The sequence below is a fragment of the Neofelis nebulosa genome, chromosome 3, assembly GCF_028018385.1.
Source record: "Neofelis nebulosa isolate mNeoNeb1 chromosome 3, mNeoNeb1.pri, whole genome shotgun sequence".
Lineage (NCBI taxonomy): Eukaryota > Metazoa > Chordata > Mammalia > Carnivora > Felidae > Neofelis > Neofelis nebulosa.
Window position 1 is genome coordinate 31,497,633 of NC_080784.1, and position 14,485 is coordinate 31,512,117.

General features: G+C 38.7%; 1 long non-coding RNA gene across 6 annotated transcripts in view; it reads right to left on the minus strand.

Annotated features, from left to right (window-relative positions):
* LOC131506543 (uncharacterized) overlaps positions 1-14,485 on the minus strand; it is a 235,300-nt gene that overhangs the window by 58,268 nt on the left and 162,547 nt on the right. The window contains exons 5-6 of one of the 6 annotated variants that reach the window (XR_009259015.1): positions 7,102-7,188; positions 6,584-6,678 (exon numbers count right to left, since the gene is read on the minus strand). The exons of 4 other annotated variants lie outside the window; for them this stretch is intronic. This is a non-coding gene — a long non-coding RNA (uncharacterized LOC131506543). The remainder of the gene's footprint in view (positions 1-6,583; positions 6,679-7,101; positions 7,189-14,485) is intronic. One more of the 6 variants, XR_009259017.1, reaches the window with a different exon arrangement.

Genomic DNA, 14,485 nt, shown 5'->3' on the forward strand with positions numbered 1-14,485 from the left:
TAATCTGTGGGTCTGGGCTCCTGCAGTTGCACTGGGTATGAAATCATATGTTTGGTAAGGGCCATGTGGAAGTCTGACCCCCAGTGGCTATTATCAACTGATGCAGGTCTTCAGAAAGTGGATGTGGCAAGGGTACAAAGCAAACAATAGAATCGCATCTTGAAGTTGTACAGCCATATATGTCATTGCTTGGTTTTCTGGAACACTTTTCATTAGGAAAAACAGACATTTCACAGATAGAAGAAGTGTCAATAAACACATTGAGTCAGTTTCCAGAAACACACAAATAGAGTGTTCATACAGAGAAATCCGTTTGGGAATAATTTCCAGTTTTATAGCTACAACATATCTACAAGTTGTCACTTTGGCTTTGTTATCTCCAAAAATACGGTCTCAAATTTTTCATATAATTTTTCAAATGGTAGCCTCATTTTGACGTTATTCTCCATTTTTTTTAAGTTTTTATTGTGAATGGACTATAGATTCACAGAAAGTTGCCAAAATATCAGAGGCATCATGTACTTTTCATCCAATTTCTCCCAATGGTGATGTCTTACATTAACTATAGTACAATATCAAAGCTAAGAAAATAACATTGTTGTAATTCACATACCTTATTCAGATCTCACCAGGTTTACCTGTACGTGTGTGTGTGTGTGTGTGTGTGTGTGTGTAGTTCTATGCATTTCAATCACATGTGTGCATTCATGTAGCCACCACCACAATCATGATAGAGAACTGTTCCATCACTAAAAAAGATCTCCCTTGCACTACTCTTTTATAATCATATCCACCCTCCCCCACTCCGCTCCTGTCTAATGCCTGGCAATCACTGATCTATTCTCGATCTCTGTAATTTTATCATTTTGAGAATATTATATAAATGGAATCACACAGTAAGTGACCTTTTGAGATTGGCTTTTTTCCCTCTGCACAATTCCCTTGAGATCTATACATGCTGTAGTGTGTGTTAACAGTTCATTCCCTTTTATTGCTGAGTAGTATTCCATGCTATGAATATGCCACAGTTTGTTTACCTGTTGTTACATGGAGAGACATCTGGGTTGTTTGCAGTTTTTCACTGTTACCGATAAAGCTGCTATGAACATTCATGAATAAGCCGTTGTGTGGATATCGTTTTCATTTCTCTGAGACAAATACCCAGGAGTGTGATTGCTGAATCATGTTGTTCATGTCTGTTTCATTTTCGAGAAACTCAAACTACTTTCCAGAGTGGCTGTACAATTTCACATTCCCACCAGGAATGTATGAGAGACCCACTTTCTCTGCACCCTTGCCAGCATTGGGTATTGTCACTATTTTCCATTTTAGCTACTCCAATAGGGGTATAGTCGTTCCTACTTTTCAATGACATGAAGTATCATTTGGTTCTTGCCGTTAAAACAGCTGCACCAAAAGAAAAACATGGTTAACTCTATGAATAATCACACGGTTTTGTGGTTTATGTCCTTATTTCCATGTGATTCAACAACTTCGCTAAAACCTACGAAGATAAAAGTCCAAGGATGATGTGAACACTCAAAATACAGCAAATTTTGACTGGGCTGGTTGGGTTCCTTATTAAAATCATTTTTCTCTGGCAAAGTAAGAAAATTTCCCAATTACTAGATTAATTGTGTCGAGTCATAGAGTGATTATACTGAACAATGTTTCTGGCAGCTACCTAGAAATTAAACATACCACACCCTTACTTTTGTGTTTGCTTCTTGGGTACATTAACATTCAAATAATCCAATACACCTTTTCTTAGTATGTTTGGCAAAAGAAGGGAGAGTTCTGTCCACTTCTCCCTGGGGACCTAGTCATGCAGCTTATACTCCCTGCCCTCCTATTATTACGTATCACCTCATCATCACTTCACTTCCTGGGTCAGAGGTGCTTGAGGTGCCTTAGTCCAGATCCCAACCTCTGTCTTCCTCCCAAATGGAGCTCAATGGATCAGCTCCCTGCGTTGTTTCAGATCACAGGTGAAGAGCATTATTCTTCTTGAATCTGTTTTGCTGTCACATCAGACCCCTGAGAACAGGATAGGCTTTACATTCTGTGCTTAATAATTCCCTTCAAATATAGGGGGTTCAACTGAAACCCCTTGAGCCCTATTTTCATTTTTATGTATTTCAGTTATGAAAGAAGAGTGATCTGGGTAACATGAATGCCACACAAGCCAGGTAGTTGTAATAGAGAGGCGCCATAAATTTACTCAGACTCGGAGAGTAAATTGGGAAGAAAAAAAGGAACACAGACCTCAACCATTTGAAACTATCCCCTTTATGAAAGTGTTCAAATCAAAGAGAACTCTGAATCATAAAGGCCTAGATTTATAGTCCATAATTTGCAAGAAGGAAGAAAAAAGTCATAAAGGGAAATCTAGAGTGAAGAAAACAAAACCCCATCATCTTATCCCTAATTTGGCATATGTTCACTTTTAGCCTACCCCAAAGCCCTATTGTTTGAGGACAAACCTGCAGAAAAACTGCTTTTTTTCCAGAAACCGTATAGGTGAAATGTCCTGATGGAGACCAAGCCCGGGTGGCTGTGTCCTTCTGCCCTGCCAGCCTAATGGAGATGGGAAAAGGGAACTTTCTAAATATTCCTTGAATCTAGGAAGCTTGCAGTTCATTGATGCCTCTTAGTAAATATTAATGACTAACCATGGAAATATTTTGCCTCCTAGTCAGTTTGAACATTTGTCTTCCTTTTTCGGCATAGGGCAGGAAGCCGTCTCCAGAACTGTCACGAGTCTCACATCTCAGGTCCACAGTTGTGTGTGGCCTGTGTTTTTTGCCCAACTTTTATCAAAGAACAAAGTTCAAAGGACATCAGAATCTACATTTCAAACAGTCTCAGAGGGAGACAAAACAGATCCAGTTTTAATGAGAGAGAACAATGGGGAAAAATTCCAATGAATAACGTTCAGTCTTTTCTCTAGGACTCCTTGTGAATTAACAGGAGCATCCTTAGAACTCATTTTTCTTTCTCTTCTCTCAGCCATCATCAAGCCCTCATTTGTATTGCTGCAGGATCTAAAGGCCTCTGGTTCCTTTCCCCATCTTACTGTCACTTCGTCGGTTAAGAATAATTCATATTTTGGGGGTACCTGGGTGGCTCAGTTGGTTAAGCCTCTGACTCTTGATCTTGGCTCAGGTCTTGATCTCACAGTTCATGAGTTCGAGTCCCATGTTGGGCTCTGTACTGACAGAGCTGGAGCCTGCTTGGGATTCTCTCTCCTCCCCCCACCCCCGTCCCTTCCCCATTCACTCTCCCTCAAAATAAATAAATAAATTTAAAAAAGAGAGAATAGTTTACATTTTTGTCCAAGATTCTCACGGAAATATACAGTAAATGGGTTTTGCTTCGAGGTCTGTTTATGCCTTGTTTATCATTCATCCCATTCGGGGGCCTCTATTGTTTAAAACCTTACACTATATGCAGATGACTTAAGATCATTCTAATAACTTAATAATAATACAGCAGGGTCACTAAATTATACTAATCACATCCTTTGTTTAGAGAAAAGCATTATTCATGTCTCTACTTCCAGAGGAGGGATCATCTCAAAATCGTACTACTCCCTAATACCCACTAAATTGAAGATTCTAATCACTTCCTTAGTTGCTAAATATTCTTAGTTACTAATAAACTTAGATTGATACATGAGGAATAAGAAACTATATATAAATATATAGAGATATATTTTAATGGAGAATTCTTCTCCACTATCTATGCTTCCTGCTCCTCCATGCTATAAGCATTGACCTCATTTCTACTTCTCAATAAACTCTATTTTCTGTTTGTTGTAGTCTTGCACTGAAATGTAGTAAAAAGAAGTACTTTCTTTTTTTTTTTTTTTTAATGTTTGTGTTTGAGAAAGAGAGAGAGCGCAAGCCAGGGAGGTGCAGAGAGAGGGAGACACAGAATCAGAAGCGGGCTCCAGGCTCTGAGCTGTCAGCACAGAGCCCGACGCAGGGCTCGAACTCACAAACTGCGAGATCATGACCTGAGCTGAAGTCAGATGGTTAACTGACTGAACTACCCAGGTGCCCCTTAAAAAGTACTTTTAAGGGCATGTTACCCAAGGAGTGGCTTCAGATCATCAGAAAGTTGAAAGGGGATGCTCCTTTCTTCATTGAGTCCAGATCAATCCCCATCTTACTTTTTCCACATGTTCACCATTTCTTGGCTACTCTATTTTCTTGTAGTCTTTGTATTACCTCATGTCTCCATTTTCTTGTCTCAGCCTAGATTCTACAGAGCACCTCTCCAGTGCCTTTCCTTTGTCCTTCCTCTGAGCCTGCCCAGCAGATCTGCAACTCTGAACAGTTTGGCCACCTGCCTTCTCTGCCTTATACCCAGACTGTTGATCCCTGGTACGGCAAGCTCACAAAACCAAAGGGATCAGAGCAATACTCTCTCAACTGTGGCTGTACATTCGAAGCACCTAGGGAGCTTTCAAAAATGCTTCTGCCCAGAACAATCAGTATCTCTTGGGTGAAACACTGGGAATAAGCATTTTTAAAAGTTCTCCAGGTGATTCTATTATGAAGGCAAGATTGACAATCTGAAATAACACATCTACAGTCACCAATCTTAGTTGGGTCCTCATCTTCATTTTCCTTCTCCTCTGCCCTAGTCTCTTTTTGGCTCTTGACATAGACTTTCTCCCTTTACTTCTTTAAAAAAATTGATATCAGAAATAAGTGCCCCTGGAAAGAAATTCCAACTACTTCCCGCTCCCAATCCAGACCCTGTTTTCACCCTTAATTCTGACCTTTTAAATTAAAACAACAGGGAAATCTTGTTCAGTCTTAAATTAACCTTCCTGCCCATACTCTGGCTCCCATTCCCCACTCACCGCTCACAGTTCTCACTCCATCTGTTTCCCCAACTTCTCCTAAATATTCCATCTCTCCTTATCTTCCAGTTCTTTCCCATCAACATCCAAGCATGCTCAGATTGTTGCCACCTTTAGAATACTGCTTCATCCATGCATTGTCCTCCTCTTGTCTTTCCATTTATAGCCAGAGTTACTGAATAGCAATCTAAGAGTTCTCTATTTTATCACATCATATGTACTTCTCAAACTATTCCAAGCATGGTTTCCACCCTCAAATATGATTACATATTTTGGCTGAGTCAATAATGAACTCTTCTTTGTTAAATCCAAAAGACATTTTCTATTCTTATCTTTCTTGAGCTCTCTGTAGCATTTGTTTCTTCTCATTACTCAGTTTTGTGATTCCCTCTTTCCCCTTAGCTTCTTGACACATTTCCTTAACGGACTCTTCTGTTCTGATCCTTGGGTACCTCCTTTTCGTTCTCGACACATTTTCCTTTTATAGGTTAATTAAACCCCATGGCTCCAATTGCTGTTTACATGCTGATGACTCCCATAGGTCACCTATGCATCCCAAAGCATCTCTCCTGAACTCCTATTTGGAGGCCTCACAAGGATTTCAAATTCTTAGCTACAGTGCAGTCTATCCTCTTTACCAAAGTCTACTCTTTCTCTATTACTATTCTTAGTGAACACAGCTGGCCACTATGCAGCTGAAAAAGTAAGAAAAAGAGTCTTCTAATTCCACCTTGTTAATGTCCCTAGAATGTGATCCTGGTGCTTAATGTTCCACTGCCATGGTTCAGACTCTTCTCATTTCTTGCCTAGATTACAAGTAGATCATTATGGTAGACTTCCAACTTCTAGTCTGGTCCCTATCTAATTGTTTTTCCATATTCCTTTCTCTCTCCTCCTGGATCTGAAGATGCTCATTTGGGTTTTACTGGGCAGAAACACAAAAGGGGCAAAAAACTAAAGGATACACAGAAGAGTTTGAAGTGATGATCCATAGGTCTTATCTAGATTGCAAAAGAAATGGAAACAAAAGGTCATACACAGATTGCAAGAACAGAGAATGGTCCATGTAATAGAGATCTTGAAGGCGAAGAATCAGTAAAGGAGTGAATGACACCGTCAGAAGGGGAATTAAATGAAACGCTTTCCTTTCACTTTTTAGAAAGATTTAATTCCTCCTTTCATTAAAGCATCCCTGGATAGAGTTTTTAAAATTTTCCAACACAAACCTGCAAAGGAAGTAGATAATGAAGTCTGTAGAGAATGGTCTTGGTAGTAACTGGATCAGTTCTTATGGTATGAGAACGAGGACCAATGAGAGGAAACTGGATCCTTTCTTATGACTCTGTGTCAAGCACAGATTAAGCAGAAGAAATCCCACAATTGTTTTCCAAAATATAGTTTTATATTCCTCGTGTGAATATATTTATGGAGAGACAATCCTGAACTTCTGGCAAGTATTTGCCTTTCAAAACATCTTAGCTTTAAAAAAAGTGATTGGAGTCTCCAATCTTTACAAGTACACATGAAGTGGTAAAAACCCATGGCAACTTCTTTAGTAAAAGTTGACAATCCAAGCCTATGTGCAAAATCCCTCACAATCTGGGGTTGGCCTACCTTTCTAGTTTCATCCTCACCCAGCTCCTTTACTGCCTAACGTCCAGTGAGACTGGATTGTATTTAATTCCCCCAGACAATACATTGTTTTCTCACCCATCTCAGTGTCTTTGCCTTTGCTGCCATCTTAACTTTGTGCTCAGCTGTTGTGCCAGGTAAGTGTTAGGAACATAGTAGATGTTGATTAAATGCTAGAAATAAAAGACAACAATTTGGGTAAAAACATTGCACGTAGAAGGATGCCATCGGTAATCAGTGTGGTGGGTTTTTGGCTTATCGGTGAACAAACTTAGATTTATTAAAATGAAGTAGTGAGCCAGCCAAGAGGCATTTCCATAGCCTTGGATTGGCTGGTGTTAATAAGTTACTAGACAAGTCTACTAGACTAGACAAGCAGTGACTATATGGATGCTAATGGAGCCACAGCGGTAGCTAGCACAAGCCTGCAAGGTCACAGAGTGCTAGTGGGGCCTGAAGTTCTCCCTTTACACCACCCTCTGTTCAGCAACCCTCCCTGATTCTCAGCTGGGCTCAGAGGCCCAGGTTCCATCACAGGGCAGCGTCTATCAGTGTCACCATCTAAATAGAGATTTTACTTCTTCTTATATTCTGACCTTGGTATTAAATCTCCCATATTCTCTGGGAACTGCAAATGCCAATGAAATATCCTCTGTTGCAAAATCCGTTACAAATGTATGGTCCTAGGTAAAGAGAGATATGGAATTGCTGGGTCATTGGTTTTATAGATAAGACCTAACAGTTTTGAAAAATTATATGAATGTACATTGCAGCTGCACTTATGAGCTTATATCCTCATCAACACCTGTTAATTCTGCCTGAAAAATGGCTTTGGGTACTTCCATTAGTGTTCATCTAGTTCATTATTTCATTTTTGTCTGACTAAAAACATTTTTATTTCATCTTTCTTTTAAAAAAATTTTTATCAAGGTAAACTTATATATAGGTTGTAAATTGCACAGGCCTTTAATGATTCATGATCATCACTATAGCTCTCCATATACTTAAGACATTAATTTTTCTCATCATGGTTTATAATTTTCAGCAAACAAAGCTTGCAAGATTTTGTTAGACTTATACCTAAGTAGTCCTTGTTTTAATGTTACTCAAATTTCAATTTTTGATTTTGTATGTGTTCATTGTATCTTTTAAATTACTAAACTCGTTTATTATTTTTCACATCTTTTATGTGGATTCCTTGGTTTTTCCACATAGAAGGTCATACTGTCTGATTCAAGACAGTTTTACTTTATCTTTTCCAATCAGAATGTCTCTTTTTTTTTTTTTCTTGCCTAATTGCACTGGTTAAGACTTGCAATATAGTGGTTGAGCAAAGAGTAAGAATGAACATCCATGCCTTGTACCCTACCCTCCAGATAAAGCATTTGGCTTTTCATCATCACATATGATGTTACCTGTAGCATTTTTTATATGTGTTTATCTGCTTGAGGATGTTCTATTCCTAGCTGGCTGAGAATTTTTATCAGCATGCTACACGACAATAGATAAGTGAAGTTCTTCAGGCTTATGAAAAATCGTATGAGTTAAAAATTTGGACCCATAAAAAGAAAAGCTTCAGGAATTCAGTAAAAATTTAGATAATTATATAAGACATTTTCTTTTTTACTCTTTCTGAATTATTGGAAGCACAATTGATTTTTAAAGAAAAAATATTATTATGGTGTGTATCAATATGCAGTAGGAAAGTATATGATAACAATAGTACAAAGGTTTGGAGGGATAGAATAGGAAGAATACTATTATAAATTCCCTGCCCCATAATGAGCTGATATAAGATCAATTTATACAACATCAATTTATGGCAGACTCCAATAAATTAATACACAATCCCCTCTGCTTAATTAATATTAACTAATACAGAGTCTTAACTAATAAATAATTTTTTCTTTAATTTATTTCTGTACACCTTGGACATACTTCCTTCTTTGTCTTTCCAACACACAAAGCTGGTTGCTGCCCAAGGCCTTAGAACTCTCTGCCATGAACATCATTCCTTCCAATTTTAGAGTGTCTAGCTTCTTCCTGTCATTCAGATATCAGCTATATGTCACTCCTCAGGGATGACTTTTTTCCATACTCGGTCTACACAGCTCTGTTTATGTTTATTTTACATCTAAGATTTTTTTAAACTTTATTTTGCTTATTGTCTCCCTAGCACCATATTTGTTTGTTCCTTCCCCACCACTATTCACTTCCCTTTGCACCCCTAACCCTACTTAGCACAATCCTTATACTTTATAATCCCTGAAAGTCTTCATTTCATGAAATCCGGTGTATGCATTGGGGCAGAACTAACTTGCAGGCATAGTGTCTAAAGACATCACTGGAATCTAAAATCAAACTTTTCTGCTGTCAGAGTATATTTTCGGCTGGAGAAGTTGCTGTGATTCTTTATTCTCTCCCCTGGTTACCAGTATGCTCGCTTATCAAGTCAAGATTTGTTGGTTTTTAATCTCTTTTCCATTTCATTACTTTTGATGGAATGTTAACAGTTACTCAAATGATCAAAACCTGTGCATCAAGAAATGCAAAGAGAAGGAAAAGAGCCAAATAAATTTTTGAAGCTTTAAGTAACTTAGAATTGATAGTAACCCAAAAATAGAATCTGAGAAAAGATGTTAATTTCTCCTGGATTTCAGCGAAAGAACGTTCTCCTTTGTAAATATAATTTGTACTTTCACACAGTGCTGATCTTTCCTGAATTTCCTATGATGACCCCAATAGCGATAATCTCTCCTATTCTCAAGTCATGTGTACTAATTTTTTTTTTTTCAGGCAATGTGGCCATCATACCTTTCAGCATTTTCCCATACTATGTCTTATATCTAAATTACTTCCTGCTACTATCCACCAAATAAATTGCCCCTTCTTTTCACTTTCCTTCAGATCCTGACTACTTTATTTCCAGATAACTTTCACCAATATTTATAGAGCACTTAATCTGCGCCAGGCTTCATACCTAGTTATGTACATACATTAGTTCATTAAAAAGCTTTATGAACATCTGTGTGATTGGTTTCTTAGTCTCTTTAATAAATAAAAAAAACTTGAAGGAATTTTATGTTCCAAAGGCTACACATCTGATGAATGACAGAACTGGGATTCAGAGTCAGATCTGTCTGACTTCAGAATCTGAAGTTGTAACCACTAAGTGGTGCTGTCTCATTTGTATGTATGTATGTATGTATGTACGTATGTATTCCCTACTCCAGGACCCATTTGAACTGCATTCTATGTGTCTTTATTCTAAATACTTCCATTGTGTTGAGATTTAAGTGTTTCATTTTCAAAATTTATTGTGGCTTCTCCTCCTTCACTTTATTTTTAGGTTGCTTAGCCATATACATATACACATGTATATATATATATGTGATTGTATCTTTGCATCTACACTTTTCTTTTTGCCTTGCTCTACTTGAAAATAAGTCTCAGAACTCCAAGAGTTTCAGTTGGAAAGCAGAGTTTCTACACCACTGTGGATATTCTTTGCAAGACCCAGAGTTCTCCAGAATGTTGGATTTTCTTAGGTATTGTTCCAGATAAGACTTCCAGGCTAATCAGTAAGAAACAGAGGCCTCAGATAAGGCTATTTGGAATGTGGTAGAAAGCCTGGGTATATCCATAGATTTCTCCAGAATCTCGAGGAACTTAATTCCTCTCCTATTCATCTCTTATTTTTTAGCAAAAGATATCCAGTTGATTCTTTCTTGAGAGTATACATGGCCTGGGGACAATCCGTTCAAAACTTTCTGGACTACATGCCAACTTGTGTGTAATCCAGCTCAAGCATGGTATCTACCAAAGGTGAATCATTAAGCCTGGAATAACCAGCAGAAGAACTGAATTCTTTTCTTGGCTACTCTTAAAAATAACTCACTGTATCACAGGCAATTCCCATCAGGACCTTTGATTCAGAACCCTATTTTGAAAAAGTAGATAAATTTTGGCAATTAAATGATTTTACATTATAATGTAATCCAAAATCTAGTAGAGATATGCATTCTGATGTGTCAGTAATGGTGACTCTAACCTATGTTCTCTTTTTTGTTTGTTTGTTTTGTTTTTTGTTTGTTTTTAATATGAAATTTATTGTCAAATTGGTTTCCATAAAACACCCGGTGCTCATTCCAACAGGTGCCCTCCTCAATGCCCATCACCCACTTTCCCCTCCCTCCCACCCCTCCATCAACCCTCAGTTTATTCTCAGTTTTTAAGAGTCTCTTATGGTTTCTTTAAAGGATACTTTCAAATAATTGCCCCAGTCATCCACTAATTGTGACATTTGTCAGTCATGGAAAAGCTGCTGTGTATGTGGACTTAGACCACCCACTGTCTGAGTCACAAGGCTGCTTGTATTTGTTTTGTTGCAAACAAATTTCTGTAGCCATCCTGGACGTTGGCCAAGGAGGCACCGTCTGGTGACTGCTGTATATAAAATTCTTGTCTTCTTGATGAGAAGGGGAGTTTTCTTTATCTTGTTCTTCCCATTGTAGTACTGACAGGGGTCAGAGGGGATGGACAGTTTGTGGGCTGAAAACTACAAAAGGCTGTCCTCCAACACAAGCGTCTTCCCTCTGCCAAGCAGACCTCCATGGGGATATTGCTAGGCCATCCAAGGTTCAACTCTACTGACATGGGACTGGAAACTGGACAAGAAATGGAAATGCACTGTGACTTCCTCTGTCCTCTCCTGCTCCTTGTGCCAAATAGCAAATCAAGCTTTGGTTTCAGGGAAGAAAATGAGACTGAAGCAAATAGGAGGCATTAGTGTTTCTTTGTTCCCACCCCCCACCCCTGCTCACTTTCACACTCACTGTCTTAGCTACATGGAACATCTGTGTCCAGGTTACCCGACAGATCTTGGGAATAGCACCTTTGGATCCACCTTCTGGGGGCCCTTCTGAAATGTTCTCACAGAGTCATGTCATTTGTTTTCAACGAAATGTTTTTCCTTCCTAATTCAATTCTCCCTTCTGTTTGCTATTGGACCCAGGGACAGTGATAATTTCGTTGGAAACTGAATCAATTGCAAAGCACTGGGAATGAGTATGGTTTAAAACTTCAGGTTTGGTTTCTTGGAATTCTAGACCAAGTCTCTTTCCCAGTTGCTCACAGGAAATTTTGACTGATGTCATTGGAAATTGTATGTGTGTGTGTACATGTGTGTGTAATTTAGGTCACAGTGAGGCCTTAAGAATCCAGTATAAAACTCTTGTTTCAGATTATATCTAGTGACTACATCATTCTTCATGCCCAGCTAATATTTGTAGCTATGTGATGCTGATGAGACAGGCAACCATTCCTAGCTTTCTCAGTTTGAGATCACCATTGAAAAACTGCCTCCTGAGGTGCCTGGGTGGCTCAGTCAAGTGTCTGACTTCAGCTCAGGTTATGATCTCACAGTTCACGAGTTCAAGCTCCACATCAGGCTCCATGATGATAGTGCGGAGCCTGCTAGGGATTCTCTCTCTGCCCCTCACCTACTCACTCTTGCTCTCTCTCAAAATAAACAAACTTTTAAAAAATCAAAAGAAAAGCTGTCTCTTTACGAAGGAAATCAGAGAGGTTTTTCTTCAGCTCAACGTTTTACAGCCGTAGACTTTTCCAAAATACTCCTTCACACGATGAAGGATGAATATTTAGATCATCACAACTGACAATTGATATAACTCAGAGAAATTATTTACCCATAACTTACAGTTTTTCACTTTAAATTTTCAGGGAAATTGATTGGCATTGCCTTCATCTAAAAAGGCAAAAAACCTTTAGCATATTAAAAAAACAAACAAACAAAAACAGCTCTTGAGGTGTTAAAAGAGAAAGAATAGAGGGAGAAAGCCAAACCATGTGAAGAGCACAATTCTACACAGATGCTTTGAGCATTCCAGTAGAAGGGCATCTTTTTGGTACTGCATGTATGGAGTTTGTCTACAGGCAACCTTGCAAACAAACAGCGAGCCATTCTTTACTTCATTTCCTTTCAATTAACCAGGCTTACAATTGATTTTTCTTTATTCCAACCAAACTCTAGTATTTAATGACATGAGTGTATATGAAGCTCCATGTTTTCTCAACTCTTCCCAAATCTCTTTTTACAACCTGTCATTTTCCTTGTCTTCTTTCAATACAACCGTGGTAAATTGTCCAAGGACTATCATCAAGGATGTGATGAGAGATTCGTTTTCAAAGAGTGAAAATTAATATGTTCTATCTCTGTCCTATGCTCTAGTTCTTTTTCTTTTTTTCCCTTCTCTTATTTGTCTGTCTTCCTTGGACAAAATCAACCTATTTTCTTTTCTTTGAGGTCTTTACTGAACTCCTATATGGTATTTGGCCAGCTCCCTATGACTTTCCTATTCCCATCCAGACAAGATACAGAATATTTCCAAAGCTGTGGCTCTAGTCTTTTTCTAATCCTTGAAGCGCAATAGGAAGCATAGGACTGACCCTCTAAGTAAAGAACTGCTCTCATTGGATTAAGAGATCTAATTGGACGGTGTTGGATCCTTAGCTTTCCATAAACCTTCCTCAATCCCAGTGGCTCTTTTTGTAGTTTCTGAAATGTTGGTTACTAGAGCCCCCCCCCCCCCCGCCCAAGAGAAATAAAAATAAAAACAAAATTCAAGAAGCCTGAACAACCTTACAGTTTTCAACCAGCCATAAACCCCAGGGTCTTGATTTCTGCTTTTATTCTGGCATTACTTGGCTCTTGTTCTAAAATAAAACTCTAGTAGTGTAACTAACTCAGTCTTAACTCTTTTGTTTAAAAAATAATAATAATTTCCTTTCTCTCTGTGGCCCATAACCTCCCCAGCTCCCAACATAAACAAAATTTGGAACTTTCTCACTGGTCCCTGCCTCAGTGGACTCTGTCCCATATGTTCCCTCTCTCATTTTAGAAGATATTGATACCCCCCTGTGGTATCTCAGTGTCTGCTCACTGTAGGTAAGGAGAGATGAACCCAGAGGGAAAATGTAAGGAGTTTCCAGTGTCAAGTTACTTCTCTGATAGTTTTCTTCCTAACACTACCAACTTTATCTCAGAAGGTAGTAGTTCATCAATTCTGGGCTTTGAAAAAGGGACCCTTCATGACTGAAGTGATTTTTCTCTGCCTTGCTCACAGCACTTAGAATAGCACCTGGCACTTAGTATGTTCTCAATAAATACCCTGTGAATGAATAAATATAATCCTTAGGTATCCATTTATGAACTGCAGAATTGCTTTTAGTTAAAAACAAAGTTCAGGGGTGCCTGGGTGGCTCAGTCGGTTGAGCGTCCGACTTCTGCTCAGGTCATGATCTCACAGCTCATGAGTTCGAGCCCCGCGTCGGGCTCTGTGCTGACAGCTCGGAGCCTGGAGCCTGTTTTGGATTCTGTGTCTCCCTCTCTCTCTGCCCCTAACCTACTCGCATTCTGTCTCTGTCTTTCTCAAAAATAAATAGACATTAACAAAAAATTAAAAACAAAGTTCAGAATTGTTAAGTCAAAAGGCATTACAATTATACAGTAGCAAACACACTGCATCCTGGTATCTAAGACCATTGCTTATAAAACTAGGCTTCTAACTTCAGTATCATTCTCTCACAGGTTATCATTCTCACTGGAGGGCAGTTGTCTGAAAAACCTCTAGGCCATGCTCATATTGAACTTCTGAAACTGAGTCCACGACGCTGTCTGGTAGGGCAAGAGCAGGCATGGTAACAAATCCCAAGTCAAGATAGCCAGCTGGTTTCCCAGGAAACCAATGGACGGTCTTTCCAAAGTTGTAGTAACTTCTGGCAGAAATCTCATATTACTAACGATTCTTGTTTCATTGGAAGATAATAGATTTTTCCCTAATTAATTATAGGCAATGGTCTTCGATACCAGGATGCAGTGTGTCTGCTACTTTGTTATACAATGAACCAGACATGTGCTTCATCTTAAAAGAGATGGACGAGATTCAGAATGAGTGTGCC